Below are 15,949 nucleotides of genomic sequence, written 5' to 3' on the forward strand. Positions count from 1 at the left end.
AAAAACCATTAAGTTGTATACTTTATTTTTTTAAAACTTTTTTTTTTAAAGAAGATTTTACTTATTTATTTGACAGAGATCACAAGTAGGTGGGTGGGGGGGGAGCATGCTCCCTGCTGAGCAGAGAGCCTGATGCAGGGCTTGATCCCAGGACCCCAGGGTCATGACCTGAGCTGAAGGCAGAGGGTAACACACTGAGCCACCCAGGTGCCCAAGTTGTATACTTTAGAGTTGCATGGAATGTGAATTATATCCCAGTAAACTTTTATTTTAAAAAATAACCATAGTGTGCAAGAAAAAGCGCCAGACAGAAGATGTGTAGCTGCACGGGCTTCTTGACCCCAAGTCCCCTGCTCTGTCACTTGGATCCTGTTCCCCACTTGGCCTTCCTCCCAGGAATTTGTAAGATCAAATGAAGAAGTTGAGTTGTAATATTCCCAGAGTTGATACCAGTGTCAATAGTATTGATACGGCCATTTCCATAAAAATGATTCTCTCACTCTCAAAGATTACTGGATAAAGAAATGAACAAATACTTTACCAAAGAAGAAAAACAAAGAGAAAAATATATGGGGAAAAAAATGTTCCTCCTCAATTTTAATCAAAGGAGTGAAAACAAAAAAGCAACTTTAAGGTATCATTCTAAAATGGAAAAACTCTGTGCTGGCACGGTTGTGGTGAAATCGATATATCCAAGTACTGTTACACCAGGCAGAATGGCACAATCCTTTTGGAAACCAACAGAGTACTATATTAAGAGCATCAAAGGGGTGCCTACATGGCACAGTTAGTTGTCTATCTCTTGGTTTCAGCTCAGGTCTTGATCTCAGGATCTTGGGATCAAGCCCACTGTCAGACTCTGTGCTCAGTGGAGAGTCTGCTTAAGATTTTCTCTCCAGAGTGCTTGGGTGGCTGAGTTGGTTAAGCATCTGCCTTCAGCTCAGGTGATGATCTCAGGGTCCTGGGATCAAGCCCCACATCAGGCTCTCTGCTCAGCAGAGAGCCTGCTTCTTCCTCTCCCTCTGCCTGTCACTACCCCTGCTTGTACTCTTTCTCCCTGTCATTAAATTTTTAAAAAATCTTAAAAATAAATAAATCAACAAATAAGTAAGTAGGTCATGGGGATGTAAAGTACAGCATGGAGGCTCTAATAATATTGAGAGTGTATTTGAAAGTTGCTGAGGGAATAGATCTGAAAAGTTCTCAGCATAAGAAAAGAAATTCTTGTATGTACGGTGCGATGAATGTTAACTAGACTTATGGTGGAGATCATTTTGCAATCTAGACAAATATTTAATCACTATCTGTACACCTGAAACTAGTATGTTGTATGTTAATTATACCTCAATTTTTAAAAAAAGAAAGAAAAAAGTAGGAAGTAAGAAAAGTAGGAAGCAAAAAAAAAAAGCTATCATATAATTAAAACTAAGTATAACTCTGTGTAGACTGGCCGATATTGTTGGTGACTGACATAGCATTTGTATCCTTCTTCTCTGTTCTCAGACTTCCTTGCAGCTGTGGGTCATCATGTTACCACTAAGATGTAAACCAAAGTCTTCTGGCGGAACTCAGAGAAATATTTTGCTTTTCTGATAACAGGGATTGTTACTGTTTTCACCATCCTCTCCTCCTAATCTCTTCTTTTTTAAAAAAAATCTCTTCTGTCTTGAATGCAGGTGAGGTGCCTGGAGCTGTGGCAGCCATATTGTGACCATGAGGCTACAACATGTCATGTCAAAAGGCAATCTATTAAGAATGATAGGAACAGCAAGATTGACATACCATGGGTCCATAACATCATTGTGCAGCCTTCCAACTTAGAGACCACCTACTGCCAGTCTTTTGTTATATAAGGAAAATAACCCCATTAATTTAAAGCACTGTTGTTAGTTGCAGCTGGGACCATTCTCAACTGGTACATGGACAAAGACATGAAAATACACTGGATGGCATACGAGATTTGGAGGTAGACAAACAGGGATTCAAATCCCATTTCTCCCATTCTGTTTGTATATCTGTGATTTCAGGTCAAGCCTCTTGACCTCTGAGCCTCCATTTCCTCAGCAAAAAAATGGAGCTAATGACATCCACCTGTTGGGCTTTTCAAGGTTAGAATGACATGGCAGATGTGGAAGCATTTAGTGAACAGCAAAGTGATATTTGGATTTAGACTTATCAAACTAAAAGTCTGAACTAATGCAAAAACAGTGAAGGAGCTGTTGTGTTAGGGAGAATTGATCATGAATATTTTTCTTTTTCATTCGTTAATTAAATAATTAATTTATGTTCCAGATATTCTTCAAGACTGTTCTGGCTCTCTGTCCTCCGGGCAGGGACCCCCACCTTGGAGTGGACCTGAGACCGAGGGCTGTCTTCTGGTCCTGTGTGAAGGTGGCGGTAGGTGGAGCTCGAGGCTCATGGCAGAGCTGGGCCAGGGCGCTGGGCTCTTCACCTGGTCCTGGCAGGCGGGCGGGCACTGGGGAGGCTCAGCGTCAGCGGCTGTGACTCGAGGTAAAAATAATCAGGGAAGGACAGCTGCTTCCTTGTCAGCAACCAAGAGGGAAATAAAGCTCATGTCCCCTCCAGCGAAAACCTGCTCTCCAGGTCCCCTGGCTCCTGCCACCAACTGCTCGACGTCTGCGTGCCAATCCAATTTGAACGCCTGCGATTCCCCCCAGAGAGGGCTTATTTTAACTTCATCAAGCACGGAGAAAAACATCCAGACTGGAGTAAATGGGAGGAAGGAGCAGCTGCTTGGGGGCCCAGGCTGGGAATGGGGTCCGCGGCTTCTGTCCCGCCTGTGGTTGGACTTGGGGTCCCCTCCTCCTAATCTGGTTCAAAAATTGCCCATGTGGTTAATTCAGCCAAAGCTCCGAGAGCATCTAGTAGGTGTTCCCTGAAATCAAGTGGGGGAGGTCACAACGCGGCCCTGCTCAGAAGTTCCTCTCTGATGTCCTGTCTCCTCTCCTGTTCCCTCTCTCTTCTCCAGCGCCCCCTCTGGGACTGTGCCAGGCTTTTCATGAAGGCCCAGACTTGTGTTCTCTCCCACCTTCATGCCTTTGCACACCACGCCTTCCACCTGAACTGCCTTTCCTGTTTCTTTGCCTGGTGGATGTCCACAAGTTCTAGAGAGTTCCTAGGCATTCCTCAAGACTCAGCTCAGTATCATTGGCTTCTTCCTCCCCCCACCCCAGGCAGACTTGACTTGTTCTCTGTGGATCCCCGCAGGATTTTTTTGTTCATCCTCTTGTTTTAACAAGGAACTGGGGTGTCTCCCCGCCTGCCTTCCTTCCTCTTCTATCCCACTCTTCTTCCCTTGTTTCCAACAAACACACTGAGCTTCTCCTCTCCACCAGGCCCTGTGCCGGCTGCTTGGGGCAGATGCAAATCCCTGCCCTCAAGTGGCATCTGTGTGGACGGTTGTCAGCATGATGAGACGTGGCTCGTGGGCGGTGGGGACAGGCCAGTAACATAGCCACCCAGAAACAGCTGCTTCCCGGTGACAAAGTGAAGAATTGCATTTTTGTCTCTTTTTATCCTCCTCTGTTGTTTTTTTTTTGAATCAAGAGATGAGCACAAGAGGCGTTGTACTTCCACTACAATTAGTAGAGACTTACATTTTTAGTGTATTCATTTCTCTAAATTTTGAATGGTAATGCATATCAGATAAACAGTAAATTAACTAAAAAAAATAAAATGAGGCTAATAATAGAAGTAATTTTAAAATTAAGGTTTACCTTTTCCCTCGGTCTTTAAGGCCTGCCTCCCCAGGAGGACATTTTTGTTCAGCGTGTGTGGTTACATTAGGTTAGTTTAGGTTAGGAGCGGAGGGTCCCTGGGTTCCACCACGACAAGGAACCTTTGTCCTGCTGCCTCCGTGCTCTGGGGTAGGATTCCAGGGGCTGTTGATCTGTGACCCTCATGGCCATGGCTGGGGGGAGTCATTTGTGCAGGGATGGGGCTCTGGGTGGGATAGAGGTGGTCTGTTTTTGCGTGTTTGGTAATTCAGAATATCTGAAAATGTTCATTGTTTCTTAGACTCTCATTGGAATGTGCTAGCATCCAGGAGAGTATGTCAGCTCAGTCTTGGCTGGGGGCTCGGTGTGTGTGTGGGGGGGAGGGTCTGTGCAGATAATGGGGTGTGGAGCGTGGGTATTGCTGAGGTAGGCCTTTTGGAGGATGGGTAGATGGGGTGAGAGGCAGAAGATGGGATCCTAGGTGTGTGTGGGTTTGGCAGGGAGGGAGCGACGATAAGCCGCCAGGTAGATCTGAGGGAATTGATATGGTGGTTCAGAGAGGTAAAGCAACTCACCCAAGGCCACGCAGCTGGAGGGAGCTTTGACCTCAACTCTGTCTGACTCCAATGTTCACATTCACCTTCCGTGAGTAACTGGCAGGGCTAGCTTGAGACATGATCCCTGGGGTTGACCTTGGAGCTCTCCACACCTTTGTCCTCCCGACCCCACTCACAGTGGACTCCAGGTGGACTCACTGCAAGAGGTTCACCAGCCCCAGTGGGTTCCTTCATGATCTCCACCGGATGGGGAAGCTGTCTTAACGACTGAACTACTACGGAGTAGGGTGGAGAGTACCCATGTAAACTGGGGTCATGTAAACTGGGGCTCCCTGCATACTTAGCTGTAGTGGGTGCCCATCACTTCCCACGACTTCGGGGGAATCTCCCTCCCCCATTGTTCATGTGACCCCACTCTGGCTGCCTCTCCTCAGAAGCAAGCAACAAGCCACACAAAACACACTGACAGCGGGTTTGGGCCATGGCATGGCCATTTCTCCGGTCATTGTGTATGTGCACCAGCCGTGCCATTCAGAGCTCTGCCCTAGATGTCCTGTGCAGTGACGAGAGCAAGGGTCCTCCTGATTCTGGGGTTTCTGAGTAGGAACAGTGTGAAATCAGAACTTGCTTGTGGCCAGGTATCATGGAGTTAAGTTTAGCTGCATCTAACAAAATTTCTAAATAAAGCAGTTTAAACCCTCAAGAGTTTGTTTATCATGGGAAAGAAGTCTGGTGGTGGTCAGTCCAGAGCTCATATTGCTGGCATGGACGTCCGGCCTCATGTCATGGCCCAAAATGGTTACCAGAGCTCCAGCCATTTCACCCATGTTTTAGGCAACAAGGAGAGGAAAGTGGGGAAGGGCAAGAGAGGTGCTCCTTCCAGTTGAGTCAGCTTGCCTTCCCTGAGGCAACTTTCCCCAAAGGACCATAGAATCCTTCTATTTACATATCGCTGGTCACAAGGGAGAAATGGTTTTTATCACCTGAGCATTTCACCCTCCAAATAAAACCAGGCTTTCATCTCTGCCACAGGCTACGTTTCCTGTCCTATCTGTCTGCAATGGGAGGAAATAAAACCAAGCCAAGAGGAGGGCACTTAGGAGACAGAAAGGAACAAGCACATAGAGCGGAAGGGAGAGAAAGATAGCGAGAGGCAGAGAGGCAGAGGGGGATGAGGACCTCACTGACCCCCGACGCCAGCGCTACCCTCAGCCTTCCCAGCTGCCTGCATCAGCATCTGCTGTCCTTTTTTTCTCAAGTCAGGTTGAACCGAGGAGTTTCTGTGTCTTGTAACCAGAAGAGTATGCTCACCTTGGGGAAGGATTTACCTTTCTGGAGCCTTGATGTTTTTCTTCTGAGAAATGGGGATCCTATTGCCCACCAGGTGGAGCTGTGACAAAGATGAACGGCGACACTCTGCCAGGCGCCTGGGGACCTGCTGTTCCTCCTGGGACTTGCTCCTGTCCCCCTCCAGCGATTCACCACCACCACCACCCCCATCACTGAGGGTTTACTGGAAACCACCTCCTGTCTGACGCGGGGAACCGGTCAGGCTCGGGTGAGTTTTCTGGATGCCTGAGTAATGGGGGGAACATTGAAGAATCTGGAAACTGGAGAGAAGGGTGGGGCGGAGCTAGAGAAGTGCCAGGAGCAGACATGGCCCCTGCCACCTGGTTGTCCCAGCGCGGGTCAGACCCTGACACTGACAGTTCCAGGGGGCCAGCCAGCAGTGAATGTTTTTTCAGGTCCAGGCCCCTTTCCCGCTCCTTCTGGGAACAGCACCTGATTTGGGGGGAGCCCCCTTCCATGGTTAGCCCCTGTGGTGTTGGGAGGGGCTGACCCGCTCCATTCTCCATGTGTGGTATTTGTTTTCTATTGCTGCCAAGCGAATTATACCAACATGGCAGATCACAACAGGATGGATCCGTGATCTCACAGTTCTGGGGGTCAAAGGTCAAGGTTGGCTCAAAGGGCTCCTCTGCTCTGGGTCTCCCAAAGCCAAAGTCAAGCTGTTGGCTGGGCTGCACGTTTTTCTGGACGTTCTGTGGGTCAGTCGCTTGCAAGCCTATTCAGGGTGTTGGCCAGATTCTGTTTCTTTGGTTATGGCACTGAGGTCCCCATTTCCTTGGTGGCTGTCAATAGTGGCTGGGCTTTGTCCTAGTGGCTGGCCACAGTCCTTATGCTTCTCACGTGGCCCCTCCAGCAAAGCAGGGCTTTGCTTCATGTCTTGCCAATTTCCCTTTCTTTGTCCTCCTCTTGCACCTTCCTCTTTGGTCCCATCTCTTTTCTGCTGTTTCTGCTTTCCCATTCCGCCTTTCAGGGCTCCTTTGGTTACACCAGGCCACCTGGATAATCCAGTGTGACCTTATTTTAAGGTCAGCTGATTAATGACCTTAATTACATCTGTAAAGTCCATATATCAGGGTAACAGAACCAACTAGAGTTATGTATATGTATAATATGGAGGGAAAGACAGAAACAAAAGGACCTTTTTTTTTTTTTTTTAAAGAATTGCCTTGTAGAAGATTATAGAGGCTTGGTAAGTCCCAAGATCTGCTGGGCAGGCTGGCAGGCTGGAGACCCAGGGAAGTCTTAATTCAAGTCCAAAGGAAGTCTGCAGGCAGAATTCCTTCTTGCTTTGAGGAGGTCAGTCTTGTGTTCCATTAAGCCCTTCACCTGATTTGACGAGGCCCACCCACATTGCAGAGGGAAATCTGCTTTATTCAAAGTCCACTGCCTTTTTTTTTTTTTTAAAGATTTATTTACTTATTTATTTGACAGAAAGTCATGGAGAGAGGGAACACAAGCAGGGGGAAGAGCAGAGGGAGAGGGAGATGCATGCAGGCTCCCTGCAGGGCTCGATCCCAGGACCCTGGGATTATGACCTGAACTGAAGGCAGATGCTTAATGACTGAGCCACCCTGGCACCCCCAAAGTCCACTGCTTTAAATGTGATTCTCATCCCAAACACCTTTATAAAAAAATCCCAAATACTGTTTTACCCAACATCTGGGAGAAAGCTGACATATAAAATTACTGCATGTATCAAGTAGTACCTAGGCTAGTGCTTAGTTGAATAACCAACAGTAGAAATCAGGTGGGAGGGGATCTTTAGAATTCTGCCTCCCATAGGGGGACAAATAACGGGGGTTCATCTAGTCACGGTGTTACTGCACATCCCTGGCCAAGGAGATTCACTGTAGAATGGACACGTGAGTGAGGTGGGTCCCTGAGTCTTCTATGAGAACTGCTGGGACAGTCATGCTCTTCCAAGTGGGGCAGCCAGCCCGGGAGAACCGTGTTTCATCTCTATTCCACACTTTAGGGAAAAGTCAAGTGAAAGCAAAGCCAAGCAAGAAGAGAGCAAAACCAAGAGCAGGAAAGAGTTCTTTTTCTTTCTTAAAGATTTTATTTATTTATTTATTATCTGACAAAGAGAGACACAGCGAGAGAGAGAACACAAGCGGGGGAGCAGGAGAGGGCAGAAGCAGGCCTCCAGGACGCCTGAGTGGGCTCAGTCGTAAGCGTCTGCCTTCAGCTCAGGTCGTGATCCCAGGATCGAACCCTCCATCTGACTCCCTGTTGGCGGGAAGCCTGCTTCTCCCTCTTCCACTCCCCCTGCTTGTGCTCCCTCTTTTGCAGTCTCTCTCTCTCTGTCAAATAAATAAATAAAATCTTAAAAATAAAAAAGAGAAGCAGACCTCCAGCTGAGCAGGTAGCCTGATGCGGGCCCATCTCAGGACCCTGGGATCATGAACTGAGCCGAAGGCAGGCGTAACGACTGAGCTCCTCAGGCACCCAGGAAAGAGTTCTTGAGGCCCTCTTTGTCTACTGAATCCAGTTGTCTCTGAAGTCCGCACTGATCAGTTTTGCTAAGACCCAATTCTCCAAATCCAGGTTCCCACAAACCAATTAACAAATGATTCCATCACTAAAGAAATGGGCAATTTGCCAAATGAATCAAATGTATCTGTTAAGCAAAAATTACTTCTTTTGGGATGCCTGAGTGGCTCAGCTGGTTAAGTGTCTGCCTTCAGCTCAGATGTGATCCCAGGGTCCTAGGTCTGGGTCCCGAGTTGGGCTCCCTGCTCAGTGGAAGGCCTGCTTATCTCTCTCCCTCTGCTCCTCTGGCCCACTCGTGTGCGTGCACTCTCTCACTCGGATAAATGAAGAAAAAACTTAAAAAAAATATTTAGGGGCGCCTGGGTGGCTCAGTGGTTAAAGCCTCTGCTTTCGGCTCAGGTCATGATCCCAGGGTCCTGGGATCGAGCCCCGCATCGGGCTCTCTGCTCAGCAGGAGGCCTGCTTCTCTTCCTCTCTCTCTCTGCCTGCCTCTCTGCCTACTTGTGATCTCTGTCTGTCAAATAAATAAATAAAATCTTAAAAAAATATATTTATTTTAACTAGGGCTTACAAGCAAGTCCACAACCTCTGTAGCAGAGAATGAGCTCCTGTGACCTGCTGGACCCAAGTGGAGCCCCAGCACCTGACCGTGGGACATCCAGTAACTATGGGATTGAGCTACAAGTCATGAGCTGGTATTTGCGATCCCCCAAGTCACAAGGTCAGGTGGGTGCAGCAACACCTCAACACATATGAAGATAGTACATTGGTGTTTGCCCAGCCAGGTCCAGAGGACCGAGTTCTAGGACTCGGAGGCCCAGGCCTGGATGGCACCAGGCCTACTAGAAATACCTCTCCCTTTCCTCCCCCTTTAGGCCTCAACTCCCAGTCTCCTGCCTCCCTCTTAGAAGGGCCTGGTGATTACACTGGACCCACCTGGATAATCAGGATAATCCTCTCATTTCCAGATCCTTAACTTTATCACATCAGCAAAGTTCCTTGTACCAGGTAAGGTGACCCCTTCACAGGTGGCAACTTTGGGGGCTGTTGCTAAGCCTACCACATTCCTTCGTCAGTTTCACTGATCCACCCAGGGGCTCAGTACCCAGCCAGAGCCGCGCTGGAGAGGGTAAGAACCCCTCCCCAGAGAAAATCAGAGGCTGCTGGGCCCTGCCCCAACCCCAGGCCCTCCAGCAGCAGCTCTCCTCCCCTCGATCTTGAGGCTTGGCCACTGTCCTCCTTGGGACATGAGCATACACACGCAGGTCACCGTGCTCATGCCTCTCTCGGCTGGAGACTGCAATGAACATAGTCTGCTTCTGATCCAGCAACGCCCACAGAGCATCTGTTATGCACTTGGCAGTCACTCGCTTTTGCCGATCTGCGGGCTGGGCTTCTTATGTCCTTTGTGGGCATGGGAGACCCAGAGAAGCCAAGTGGCTGGCCCAAGGTCACACAGAGTGGAAGTAGCAGATTGGAAATGGGGTCCAGGGGACTCAGAGGCTGCCTCCTCCGTCTTCAGGAAGCCATAGATGGGTCTCCAGGATGGCAGCCTCTCATCGTCCCTGAGTCATTTTCCCTGGGCCCCCAAATTTAGAGTTCTAGCTCAGTTAGTTCAGCAAGAGTCAGCTAGTGGCCGTTGGGAACAGAAGATGTTAGGTTTCTGGAGCTGGGGGCTCCCCTGCCACCCGGCCCCCAAACTGCTGTCACCTTTTAATAGATTTCTCAGGGAATGAGTAATTTGTTGCTGGTGCCGGCTTGGCATTCAGCAGGAAGTCCCTGCAGGCCTGGAAGGTCAGCATGGAGCCCCTCAAAGGCGACCGCTGGAGGAGGATAGTGGGTCAGGGCTGGCCGCTCAGCACAGCTGCACCGCCAATTACCGCCCGGCCTGCTTCCTGCCGCAGACGTGCCCAGGGCCAGCGCTTTGAACCCTCGCAGGGAGGCCGGCTTCCAGTAAACAACCCAGGGCAGCGGGCAGATTGACAGGAGAGATGCGGGAGGCCGGCCGGCCACTGGTGCCGCTCACTGCTCCTGCTGGTAGATGGATAGGACCACAGTCCCCCAGGGCGTCTCCCCCAGTCAGGGGCTTGGGGGGCCATTCGAGTGTCCAAGCCTCAAGGCTGGGAAGACGGGATTTCAAGGCCATTTTTTCTGGGCCACCGAAGATGACTTTTTCTGGGTGGTGAAATGAGCCTGGCCTGGGACCCCTTCCCTGGCCACCAGCCTGGGAGCGGGGATTCGGAGCAAGCGGGGTGCTGCTTCTTTCTCTCTCCCCAGGAAAGCCTCAGAAATATTTGGGGGTGTAAAGGTGGGACTGCCAGACTTTCTACCACCATTTTATTTGGCATGTGAAGGAAAGGAGTTGCACTCACTGCACAACCCCGTTTGTGGAAGTTCTAGAATGTTCGGGTTTCTGAAAGTGGTGGCCTCTCCAAGGGACTGACTGGAAGTGGCATGAGGGAGCTTTCTGAGGGTGGTGGAAATGTTCATAGTCCTGTTGGGGTGCTGGTGCCCACATTTATCAAAAACCACCCAGCTGTATCCTTTAAAGCTGTTTCTTTTACTGGATGCACACCGCACTTCAACATGAAAAAAGTAAGATAAAGAAGAGGGGGATGGAGAGGGCTGGGGAGAACCTGGGGACGTGTGCACACACGGGCGTGCACACACACACGTGGACGCCCACACACACATCCTGCAGGCACACATATGTTTGTCCTCCCTAACATCAGAGCGTTCTTCCCGCCTTTTCCTCTGTGAGGAAATAAAGCACCGGCTCGTGGTCCTTCTGGGGAGGGAACTTCAGGGGCTCACCCGCCCCCTGTTGCTGCACTTGCTGTCCGCTGTGTTCCTTCAAGGCCCGCAAGGGTCCAGATGCGAGTGGCTGTTTCTGGGCCCACAAGGCTGGATGCATGGAGCGAGAACTCCGCGGACATAACCCACTGTGCCGGGAAACAGGGAGGGACTCGAACTTGTGGGGAGCTGGTTGGAAGGGGCTCCTTCCAATGGCCAGACTGGGGGCAATGGAAGATCAAAATGATGAATAACATGAATGGATTATGACCCAGAGAATTTAAAAAGTCCTTGAAGTTGGAAAAGAAAGAAGAATTTTAAAAACTCAGACAATCCAGGATAAGGAAAAAAGATTCCTAACAGAAGCGCGTCAGTTTGGGGGGCACCTGGGTGGCTTAGGTCGGTCGAGCAGCCGACTCTCGGTTTTGGCTCAGGTTCATGATCTCAGGGTCCTGAGATGGAACCCCAAGTTGGGCTCTGGACTCAGTGGGGAGTCTGCTTCGGATTCTCTCTCTCTCTGCCCCTCCCCGTGCTCTCTCTCTTTTTCTAAAATGAATAAATAAATCTTAAGAAAAAAACAAAGAAGGAAGAGGGTCAACTAGTAAGTGATGGAAACAGAAAGTGGCATCTCACAGTGGACACTGTAATAAGGGATTGGGGCAAAAATCCTCAGCAGGTGTCAGCATCACTGGGAATAGGCCATGCCCTCAGTCTGGAAGAATGACCCACAAAGTGACATTTTAATTATGTAGGGAAAATAATCGTTTGACAAATGGAGAAATCTGACAGACACCCCTTTACCCAAATGGTTGAACTTAAGACCACTAACCTCAGGACAAGCCTGTATGTCTGGGACCCTAAGAAAGGACACATTGCTTATGAGGAACTTCTGCCAGAAAAGCTTCCAGAATGATCAGACAAGTCTACGCTGAAGAGTATCCTTCCGAACGACAGACCTAGCCTCTTCATGAGAGACTGTTCCAGACTGAAGGAGGCTAAAGAGTGACAAGGACCAATTCAATGGGGATCAGATCCAAGTCATAAAAACCATAAAGGTGATAATTGGGGAAATTCGAGTGTGTGGACTAAATATTAGAAAATTGTATCGCGACCTTATTAAATCGTCTGAATGTGACAGCGATATTATGGTTTTGTTTTTTCTTCCTCCTCAACCTTATTGGGGAATAATTGACAAGTATAATTGAGTATATCTACAGCATTCAGTTTCATTATATGCACGACAGAATGATTACGTACATTAAGAAAATTAACAGACCCGTCATCTCTCATAGTTAACATGTGCCCGTAGTCAGAATGCTTCTCACACTTTCCAAAAATGTCTGCATATGTACATTTCCCCAGAGAATAACTAGAATGCTTCGCTTTCAACTCATCAAGTATTTACTACCCCTGGACAGGGTGCCTAGTGCTGTTCTGGGTGCTGAAATAGAAGGAAAAGAGGACATGCTCTCAGTCCCAAGGGAGCCCTGACCTGGTAGCAAGATCACAGCTAGATCTGCAGGCTCTCAGCTGATCCCCAGTCCCCGATGAGACTGGCGTCCCCAGCTCTCCAAAGCCACCTGCTCTGTTGTGGGGGTTGAGACGAATCCACTGGTCTCTAAACTTAATTTCTTGCTCCTTCAACTACAACGTGACTTCCACTTGGGGAGGAATTGCATACAATAAAAATCTAACTTGAGCATATAACGATACGTCTAATATTCTCAAGGATGTGTTTTTTTCCTTCCAGGTTTATCGAGATGTAATTGACATATAACATTGTCCAAGTCTAAGGTCTAACATAATGCTTTGATATATGCATATATTGAGAAATGATTATTAACAGTTCATTAACGTCCATCTCCTTATGTAGTTACAAATCTTTTTTTATCTTGTGATGAGACTTTTTAAGATTTACTCTCTAAGCAGCTTTCACATATAGAATACAGTACTGCTAACTGTAATCACCATGCTGTATATTACATCCTTGGAACTCGTTTATCTTTTTTTTGTGGTTGGCATACAATGTCCTTAGTTTCAAATATTAGTTTCAGGTGTACACCTATTGACCAGACAGTTCTATACGTTGCTCAGTGACTACCTGTACACCTATTGACCGGACAGTTCTACACGTTACTCAGTGACTACCAAGGTAACTGTAGCACTGTCACCATACAATATTGTTACAATACTACTGATGCCGTTCTCTATGCTGGACTTTTCATTGCTGTAACTTACTTATATCTGCAAGTTTGTATTTCTTAATCCCCATCACCTGTGTAACCTATCCCCCCCACGCCTCTCCCCTCTGGCAACCACCATTTTGTTCTCTGTATTTTTTTTTTTAAGATTTTATTTATGTATTTAACAGAGAGAGAAGTCACAAGTAGGCAGAGAGGCAGATGGTGGTGGTGGGGTGTGTGGGGAAGCAGGCTCCCCACTGAGCAGAGAGCCCGATGCGGGGCTCGGTCCCAAGACCCTGAGATCATGACCTGAGCCGAAGGCAGAGGGTTTAACCCACTGAGCCACCCAGGTGCCCCTTATTCTCTGTATTTAAGAGTCTGTTTTTGGTCTGTGTTTAGTTTGTTTTTTAGATTTCACATAAAAGTGAAATCGTATGCTATTTGTCTTTCTCATCTGACTTATTTCACTTAGCATAATGCCCTTTAGGTCAATCCATGTTGTCATAAATGGCAAGATTTCATTCTTTTTTTTTAAGATTTTATTTATTTATTTGACAGACAGAGACACAAGTAGGCAGAGAAGCAGGCAGAGAGAGAGAGGGGGAAGCAGGCTCCCTGCTGAGCAGAGAGCCCAATGTGGAGCTCGATCCCGGGACCCTGAGATCATGACCTGAGCTGAAGGCTGAGGCTTAACCCACTGAGCCACCCAGGTGCCCCATGATTTCATTCTTTTTTATGGATGAGTAGTTCGCCATTGGAGACAGATAAATAAATGAATAAATGAATAAATATATACACACATATATAAATATGTGTATGTATATAATATTATATATTTTTTAATCCATTCATCTGTTCTTGGACACTTGGGCTGCTTCCATACCTTGGCTACTGTAAATAATGCTGCAGTAAACGTAGAGAAGCAAGTATATCTTTTCGAATTAGTGTTTTCATTTTCTTTGGGCGAACACCCAGTAGTGGAATTACTGGGTCATACGGTGTTTCTAGGTATTGTGGTTTTGTAGGAGAATGCCCTTGTTTTTAGGAGAATCCTGCTGAAATATTTGAGGGACAACTGAATTCAGTGTGTGATAACTTGACTGGCTCCTGGATCACAAAAATTGTAATGGATGGTTTTCTTCTTCTTTTTTTTTTAAGTTTTTTTAAAAAAGACTTTATTTATTTATTTGACAGACAGAGATCACAAGTGGTTTCTTCTTAATTTAAAAAAAATTTTTAAGGAATCTCTATGCCCAGCATGGGCCTTGAACTCATGACCCCAAGATCAAGAGTCCCACATTCTAAAGTGCCCTCAGAATGGTTTCCCCCATAATGGGGACACTTGAGAAGTGGACTAAATATTTGATAGCAATACTAAATCCTCACAATGGTGGTGTGAAATGTAGGAGAATGTCCTTGTTTTAGAGGAGATCTGTGCTCTAGTATTTAGGGATGGAACCTTGTGTAAAGTCGTGTAACTTTCAGTTGATTGAACGGAGAGAGACAGAGACAGCAAGGCAGAGAGAGAGAGGGTGGGAAGGGGAATGGTTCGTTGTATTACTCTTGCAACTTTCTGAAGCTTTGAAAAACTTCGAAATCAGAAGTTGGGAAAAAATAATGTCTATGTAGAGAATTTGAAAAATACTGTAGGAGGCACCAAGAGGAAAATGAGAATGATCTGATATTCTAGGGAGGAACTATCACTATTGGTAATATGATTCTCTTAAAATATAATATATATATATGTATATAACATATACACACACATATATACATATATAATATATATAATATATAATATATATACATATATTAGATACATGTGTATATAACATATATGTTATATATAACATATACATATATTATATACATATGTATATAACATATATGTTACACACATATATATCATATACATATATAATATGCATATATATTATAAAGTTGGAACCACATACATTTTGCTTGCTTCTCTTCTGTCATTAAACACGCATTGAAAAACACACTCTTAATGCCTCTTATATTCTGTCATAAAATATTCAACCACACTCCCTGTTGACATTAAAAAAGTTTCCAGATTCTCATTATCATATTGCTATAGACTATAATATGCAGAATCCATTATAATATCTAATCTGTGAAATCCAATATATATCCAACATATAATACATTAAAAAATTCAGTATAATCTAATTTGCCACAGTGGACATCTTTACACACCAATCTTTGTTTGAGGATACAAGTCTGAGGAGGGGAACTTGGGGGTTAAATGTTCCGAACATTTTCAAGGATTTTAAACTTAAAAAAAAAAAAACCCAGCTTTACTGAGATAGGATTGATACACCAGGAAAAGATTGTGTAGGTTTAATATTCACTGTTGGAGAAGTTTGGACATACGGATGCCTACACCTAGATGCTATCACCACGATCAAGGTAATGAATGTATCTGTCACCTCCAACAGCTTCCTTGTGTGCCTTTTTTCTTATCGGGGTGTGTGTGTGCCAGGAACACACGAGAGTTATCCTCTTAACAAATTTGGAAGCGCACGGTACTGCATTGTGAACTCTAGGCACTAAGTTGTCCAGGATTCTGAACCATTTTGGCAAATGGCTTTTCAGAAAGCTTGTACCACTCTATACACTTGCTGGCAAACTATGAAAGCATCATTACTAACAGTGTGTATTCTTTTTTTTTTAAGATTTTTTTTATTTATTTTTTTTACCATTTTATTTAAGATTTTGTTTATTTATTTGACAGATAGAGATCACAAGTAGGCAGAGAGAGAGGGGAAAGCAGGCTCCCCGCTGAGCAGAGAGCCCGATGCGGGGCTTGATCCCA

This window comes from Meles meles, chromosome 11 (genome assembly GCF_922984935.1).
Source record: "Meles meles chromosome 11, mMelMel3.1 paternal haplotype, whole genome shotgun sequence".
Taxonomy (NCBI): domain Eukaryota; kingdom Metazoa; phylum Chordata; class Mammalia; order Carnivora; family Mustelidae; genus Meles; species Meles meles.